Raw genomic sequence first — 8,078 nt, forward strand, 5'->3', positions numbered from 1 at the left:
ACCAATGCCTATGTCCCTATAGATTGTAAGGTTGCGAGCAGGGCCTTCCGATATCCGGTCAAACTCCCGGTGGTCGGGATCCCGGCAGTCTAAATACCGATGCCGGAATCCCGACACTGCTCGGGATGCCGACGCCGGCATACCGAATAGGGTCACTGGCCCTCATTCCGAGTTGTTCGCCCGCTAGCTACTTTTAGCAGAAATGCAAACACAAAGCCGTCGCCCTCTGGGAGTGTATCTTAGCATAGCAGAATTGCTAACGAAAGATTAGCAATTCTGCTATTAATTACTTCCTGCAGTTTCTGAGTAGCTCCAGACCTACTCCTAGATTGCGATCACCTCAGTCTGTTTAGTTCCTGGTTTGACGTCACAAACACGCCCAGCGTCCGGCCAGCCACTCCTCCGTTTCTCCAGCCACTCCTGCGTTTTTACCTGGCACGCCTGCGTTTTTTAGCACACTCCCTGAAAACGGCCAGTTTCCACCCAGAAACACCCACTTGCCACTTCCTGTCAATCACACTATGATCAGCAGAGCGATTGAAAAGCTTTGTTCGCCCGTGAGTGAAATAGCATAGTTTTGTGTAAAATTGCTGTGCATACGCATGCGCAGAACTGCCGAATTTTAGCCTATTAGCAATTCTGCTACAAATAGCAGCGAGCGAACAACTCGGAATGAGGGCCACAATCCCGGGCGCCGGAATAATGACCGCCGGGATCCCGAGTGACTGTTTGTCGAGCCACCGGAGAGGTAAGCCGCAGGGGGGCTGGGGGGTCAGGTTTACACTGCGGGGGGAGGGTTAGGCTGCAGGTAGGGGGGGTTAGGTTTAGGCTGCAGAAAGGTGGGGTTAGATTTAGGCACCACCGGGAAGGGTTAGGGTTGGGCTGCTAGAAGGGAGGATTAGGGTTAGAGGGAGGGTTAACTTACTTACCCGACCCCTGTTGGGAATTTAACCATCAGAATGGTGCAGTCGGTATTCTGACCACCAGCATCCTGTACTAACCTGCAGACACCTGCTAATTGATGCAAAGGGTACCACTGGCTTTTTATGGCGATACCCTATAGAAGCCTATGGGCTTCTTACCGCTGCACCCGCCATCCAGCGTCGCTCACGCCGCCCCCCCCCATACCTGAGTGTAGGCAGCCTCCCATCGCAGTCCCGGATCCCAGCCTCCTCCTCCAGATATCCTTCTGGCTGCAGGAAGGAGGAGCTGGCTGAAGATGTGACCTCCCACAGTTGGGAGGTGACAGAGACCCCCGCAGGGCACACACCCTCTCCTCTGGACCACCAAGTTTCTCAGGGGAATCTGCCATCACATTGCGATACTAATCGCACGTTAGTACATATGTGATTAGCATGGGTGCGATGGCCCACAAAGTCTATTAGTACATCCCACCCTTAATGTAGTATGGCCTCACCTGTGTTGAATTAGTTACTTGGTAAGAAAAGTGTTTCACCAGAGGTGATGGCAATCAAAAATTAAGAGGGAAGTCCAGGAGCAGAGCATTATGTCCCTCCTGGAGAGGGTCATATTCGAGGGTACAGTATCTGATTGTGCAAATAAATCTGCAATGTATGGAGTTCACAGATTGCGGATTCAGACCAAAAACCGATTCTGATTGCTAAATCAAGTTATCCAACTTGTTGGATTTCATAGATCAATTGAGGCTGTAGATTGCTAGTGTATGGTAACAATCAGCAGATTTGCAGACTGTTTCTACCAAACTGACGAGTCTTTTAAGATTGGCAGATCTGTATTTGCTGAAAATGAGCTGCAAATCACTGAAACATATCTGTAATGTACAGTATGGGCGCACATTAGTGGATTGGGGAATCTTGAAATCGGGGGGGGGGGGGGATATCAGAATCAGCAGATTGTTTAATTGTGATTGATGATATCTGGTGGCCTTAAAATAGGAATTTACTTACCGATAATTCTATTTCTCGTAGTCCGTAGTGGATGCTGGGAACTCCGTAAGGACCATGGGGAATAGCGGCTCCGCAGGAGACTGGGCACAAAAGTAAAACTTTAGGACTACCTGGTGTGCACTGGCTCCTCCCCCTATGACCCTCCTCCAAGCCTCCGTTAGGATACTGTGCCCGGACGAGCGTACACAATAAGGAAGGATTTATGAATCCCGGGTAAGACTCATACCAGCCACACCAATCACACCGTACAACCTGTGATCTGAACCCAGTTAACAGCATGATAACAGAGGAGCCTCGGGATAGATGGCTCACAACAACAATAACCCGATTTAGTTAACAATAACTATGTACAAGTATTGCAGACAATCCGCACTTGGGATGGGCGCTCAGCATCCACTACGGACTACGAGAAATAGAATTATCGGTAAGTAAATTCTTATTTTCTCTGACGTCCTAGTGGATGCTGGGAACTCCGTAAGGACCATGGGGATTATACCAAAGCTCCCAAACGGGCGGGAGAGTGCGGATGACTCTGCAGCACCGAATGAGAGAACTCCAGGTCCTCCTCAGCCAGGGTATCAAATTTGTAGAATTTAGCAAACGTGTTTGCCCCTGACCAAATAGCTGCTCGGCAAAGTTGTAAAGCCGAGACCCCTCGGGCAGCCGCCCAAGATGAGCCCACCTTCCTTGTGGAATGGGCTTTTACAGATTTTGGCTGTGGCAGGCCTGCCACAGAATGTGCAAGCTGAATTGTATTACAAATCCAACGAGCAATAGTCTGCTTAGAAGCAGGAGCACCCAGCTTGTTGGGTGCATACAGGATAAACAGCGAGTCAGATTTTCTGACTCCAGCCGTCCTGGAAACATATATTTTCAGGGCCCTGACTATGTCCAACAACTTGGAGTCCTCCAAGTCACTAGTAGCCGCAGGTACCACAATAGGTTGGTCCAGATGAAACGCTGAAACCACCTTAGGGAGAAAATGAGGACGAGTCCTCAATTCCGCCCAGTCTGAATGGAAGATCAGATAAGGGCTTTTACAGGATAAAGCCGCCAATTCTGACACGCGCCTGGCCTAGGCCAGGGCCAACAGCATGACCACTTTCCATGTGAGATATTTTAACTCCACAGATTCAAGTGGTTCAAACCATTGTGACTTTAGGAACCCCAAAACTACATTGAGATCCCAAGGTGCCACTGGAGGCACAAAAGGAGACTGTATATGCAGTACCCCTTTTACAAACGTCTGAACTTCAGGAACTGAAGCTAGTTCTTTCTGGAAGAAAATTGACAGGGCCGAAATTTGAACCTTAATGGACCCCAATTTTAGGCCCATAGACACTCCTGTTTGCAGGAAATGCAGGAATCGACCTAGTTGAAATTCCTCCATCGGGGCCTTACTGGCCTCGCACCACGCAACATATTTTCGCCTAATGCGGTGATAATGCTTTGCGGTTACATCCTTCCTGGCTTTGATCAGGGTAGGGATGACTTCATCCGGAATGCCTTTTTCCTTCAGGATCAGGCGTTCAACCGCCCTGCCGTCAAACGCAGCCGCGGTAAGTCTTGGAATAGATAGGGTCCTTGATGGAGCAGGTCCCTTCTTAGAGGTAGAGGCCACGGGTCCTCCGTGAGCATCTCTTGAAGTTCCGGGTACCAAGTCCTTCTTGGCCAATCCGGAGCCACGAGTATAGTTCTTACTCCCCTCCGTCTTATAATTCCCAATACTTTTGGTAAGAGAGGAAGAGGAGGGAACCCATACACTGACTGGTACACCCACGGTGTTACCAGAGCGTCCACAGCTATTGCCTGAGGGTCCCTTGACCTGGCGTAATACCTGTCCAATTTTTTGTTTAGGCGGGACGCCATCATGTCCACCTTTGGTTTTTCCCAACGGTTTACAATCATGTGGAAGACTTCTGCTGAGGAAGTCTGTTTCCCAGTTGTCCACTCCCGGAATGAACACTGCTGACAATGCTATCACATGATTTTCCGCCCAGCGAAAAATCCTTGCAGCTTCTCTACGTGGGCGACTGCCGTGATGTTGTCCGACTGGATCAGCACCGGCTGACCTTGAAGCAGAGGTCTTGCTTGGCTTAGGGCATTGTAAATGGCCCTTAGCTCCAAGATATTTATGTGAAGTGATGTCTCCAGGCTTAACCACAAGCCCTGGAAATTTCTTCCCTGTGTGACTGCTCCCCAGCCTCGCAGGCTGGCATCCGTGGTCACCAGGACCCAGTCCTGAATGCCGAATCTGCGCCCTCTAGAAGATGAGCACTCTGCAACCACCACAGGAGAGACACCCTTGTCTTTGGTGACAGGGTTATCCGCTGATGCATCTGAAGATGCGATCCGGACCACTTTTCCAGCAGGTCCCACTGGAAAGTTCTTGCGTGGAATCTGCCGAATGGAATTGCTTCGTAGGAAGCCACCATTTTTCCCAGGACCCTTGTGCACTGCTGCACTGACACTTGGCCTGGTTTTAGGAGGTTTCTGACTAGTTCGGATAACTCCCTGGCTTTCTCCTCCTGGAGAAACACCTTTTTCTGGACTGTGTCCAGGATCATCCTTAGGAATAGAAGACGTGTCGTCGGGATCAGCTGCGATTTTGGAATATTAAGAATCTAACCGTGCTGCCGCAACACTACTTGAGATAGTGCTACCCCGACTACCAACCGTTCCCTGGATCTTGCCCTTATCCGGAGATCGTCCAAGTAAGGGATAATTAAAACTCCCTTCCTTCGAAGGAGTATCATCATTTCGGCCATTACTTTGGTAAAGACCCGGGGTGCCGTGGACAAACCAAACGGCAGCGTCTGAAACTGATAGTGACAGTTCTGTACCACAAACCTGAGGTACCCTTGGTGAGAAGGGTAAATTGGGACATGGAGATAAGCATCCTTGATGTCCAGAGACACCATATAATCCCCTTCTTCCAGGTTTGCCATCACCGCTCTGAGTGACTCCATCTTGAATTTGAACCTTTGTATGTAAGTGTTCAAGGATTTCAGATTTAAATTAGGTCTCACCGAGCCGTCCGGCTTCGGTACCACAAACAGCGTGGAATAATACCCCTTTCCCTGTTGTAGGAGGGGTACCTTGATTATCACCTGCTGGGAATACAGCTTGTGAATGGCTTCCCATACCGCCTCCCTGTCGGAGGGAGACGTCGGTAAAGCAGACTTTAGGAAAACGGCGAAGGGGAGACGTCTCGAATTCCAATTTGTACCCCTGAGATACCACCTGAAGGATCCAGGGGTCCCCTGTGAGTGAGCCCACTGCACGCTGAAATTTTTGAGACGGGCCCCCACCGTGCCTGAGTCCGCTTGTAAAGCCCCAGCGTCATGCTGAGGACTTGGCAGAAAACGGGAGAGGGCTTCTGTTCCTGGGAACTGGCTGTTTGCTGCAGCCTTTTGTTAGACCTACCCCAAATAACTCCTCCCTTTTATAAGGCGATACTTCCATATGCCTTTTGGAATCAGCATCACCTGACCACTGTCTTGTCCATAACCCTCTTCTGGCAGAAATGGACAGCGCACTTACTCTTGATGCCAGTCGGCAAATATCCCTCTGTGCATCACGCATATATAGAAATGCATCTTTTAAATGCTCTATAGTCAGTAATATACTGTCCCTATCTAGGGTATCAATATTGTCAGTCAGGGAATCCGACCAAGCCACCCCAGCACTGCACATCCAGGCTGAGGCGATTGCTGGTCGTAGTATCACACCCGTGTGAGTGTATATACATTTTAGGATATTTTACTGCTTTCTGTCAGCAGGTACCTTAAGGGCGGCCGTATCCGGGGACGGTAGTGCCACCTGTTTAGACAAGCGTGTGAGCGCTTTATTCACCCTAGGGGGTGTTTCCCAACGTGCCCTATCCTCTGGCGGGAAGGGGTATGATGCTAATAACTTTTTAGGAATTAACAGTTTTTATCGGGGGAAACCCACGCATCATCACACACTTCATTTAATTCCTCAGATGCAGGAAAAACTACAGGCAGTTTTTTCTCACCCAACATAATACCCTTTTTAGTGGTACTGGTATTATCAGAAATGTGTAAAAACATTTTCCATAGCCTCAATCATGTAACGTGTGGCCCTACTGGAAGTCACATTCGTCTCTTAATCGTCGACACTGGAGTCAGTATCCGTGTCGGCGTCTGTATCTGCCATCTGCGGTAACGGGCGTTTTAGAGCCCCTGATGGCTTTTGAGACACCTGGACAGGCACAGGCTGAGTCGCCGGCTGTCTCATGTCATCAATCTTTTGTAAAGAGCTGACTCACATAATTCCTTCCATAAGCTCATCCACTCAGATGTCGACTCCCTAGGGGGTGACATCTCTGTTACAGGCAATTGCTCTGCCTCCACCTCATTTTCCTCCTCATACATGTCGACACAACGTACCGACACACAGCACACACACAGGGAATGCTCTGATAGAGGACAGGACCCCACTAGCCCTTTGGGGAGACAGAGGGAGAGTATGCCAGCACACACCAGAGCGCTATATATATATACAGGGATAACCTTATATAAGTGTTTTTCCCCTTATAGCTGCTGTATTGTTATACTGCGCCTAATTAGTGCCCCCCTCTCTTTTTTAACCCCTTTCTGTAGTGTAGTAACTGCAGGGGAGAGCCAGGGAGCTTCCCTCCAACGGAGCTGTGAGAGAAAATGGCGCCAGTGTGCTGAGGAGATAGGCTCCGCCCCCTTCTCGGCGTCCTTTTTCTCCCGTTTTTCTGTGGAATCTGGCAGGGGTTAAAATTCATCCATATAGCCCTGGGGGCTATATGTGATGTATTTTCGCCAGCCAAGGTGTTTTTATTGCTGCTCAGGGCGCCCCCCCCTAGCGCCCTGCACCCTCAGTGACCGAAGTGTGAAGTGTGCTGAGGAGCAATGGCGCACAGCTGCAGTGCTGTGCGCTACCTTGGTGAAGACAGGATGTCTTCTGCCGCCGATTTTCCGGACCTCTTCTTGCTTCTGGCTCTGTAAGGGGGCCGGCGGCGCGGCTCTGGGACCGGACTCCGAGGCTGGGCCTGTGTTCGGTCCCTCTGGAGCTAATGGTGTCCAGTAGCCTAAGAAGCCCAATCCACTCTGCACGCAGGTGAGTTCGCTTCTTCTCCCCTTAGTCCCTCGATGCAGTGAGCCTGTTGCCAGCAGGTCTCACTGAAAATAAAAAACCTAAAACTAAACTTTCACTAAGAAGCTCAGGAGAGCCCCTAGTGTGCACCCTTCTCGGCCGGGCACAAAAATCTAACTGAGGCTTGGAGGAGGGTCATAGGGGGAGGAGCCAGTGCACACCAGGTAGTCCTAAAGCTTTACTTTTGTGCCCAGTCTCCTGCGGAGCCGCTATTCCCCATGGTCCTTACGGAGTTCCCAGCATCCACTAGGACGTCAGAGAAAGGGGGGTACACATACCCTCCAACTGTACCTTTTTAATAGGTACAGTACCTTTTTTTATGGTCTGTACCGATTTTTGGCTCTCAAAACTTCCATTGAAAGAATAGGGAAAACCTTTTCCCGTGGCCACACCCACTTTTCTGATTTGTACCGAATTTTATGTGTAAAATGTTGGAGGGTGTGGGTACACACGTAGAGATGTGTGCTTAAATTCTAAGCAATCTGACTAGATTTCTTAGAAATTAAGCACACATCTCTCCGTGTGTATAGCTTATAGCGATACGCGGCCTCACGCTTCGCTGTCGCTGGCTCTAGATTGGCCAAATCTAGTCAAATGGCTCACTTCAACGCTGGGTGAAGTGAGCGGTTTTTGTTTTTTCCCCTCGCTCAGCACATATTGCGCTGTTTGCTGAGCGTCCTGAGATGTGTGCTGAGCAATCTGTGCTACACATCTATGGGAGAAATCTCCCCATGTGTACCCCCCTTAATGTCTATAAGAGATACATTGACTACAAACACGTAAAGCTTTGTTTTATCAATGTATTTAACTAGTCGTGCTTTCAAATTCTAAACCAGAATAAAACAGTGCTGCTGCGTTAGCTTTGCCGTCGCCTAGTGACATCCAGCAACTATTTATGTAGTGCATAAACGTATTCCGCCTCCTGGTGCTGTCAGTATCTATCTGACTGATGCTGCTACTATAGTTGAGGTTGAAAGGCTTCCTGTCTGGCGCAGTGCACTC

The 8,078-nt window shown here is 49.5% G+C and overlaps 1 protein-coding gene across 1 annotated transcript in view; it reads left to right on the forward strand.

The window, feature by feature from the left end:
- The window catches only part of GATB (glutamyl-tRNA amidotransferase subunit B), a 506,181-nt gene that overhangs the window by 114,264 nt on the left and 383,839 nt on the right, over positions 1 to 8,078 (forward strand). The gene's annotated exons all lie outside the window — the stretch shown is intronic.

This window comes from Pseudophryne corroboree, chromosome 1 (assembly GCF_028390025.1).
Source record: "Pseudophryne corroboree isolate aPseCor3 chromosome 1, aPseCor3.hap2, whole genome shotgun sequence".
NCBI lineage: Eukaryota > Metazoa > Chordata > Amphibia > Anura > Myobatrachidae > Pseudophryne > Pseudophryne corroboree.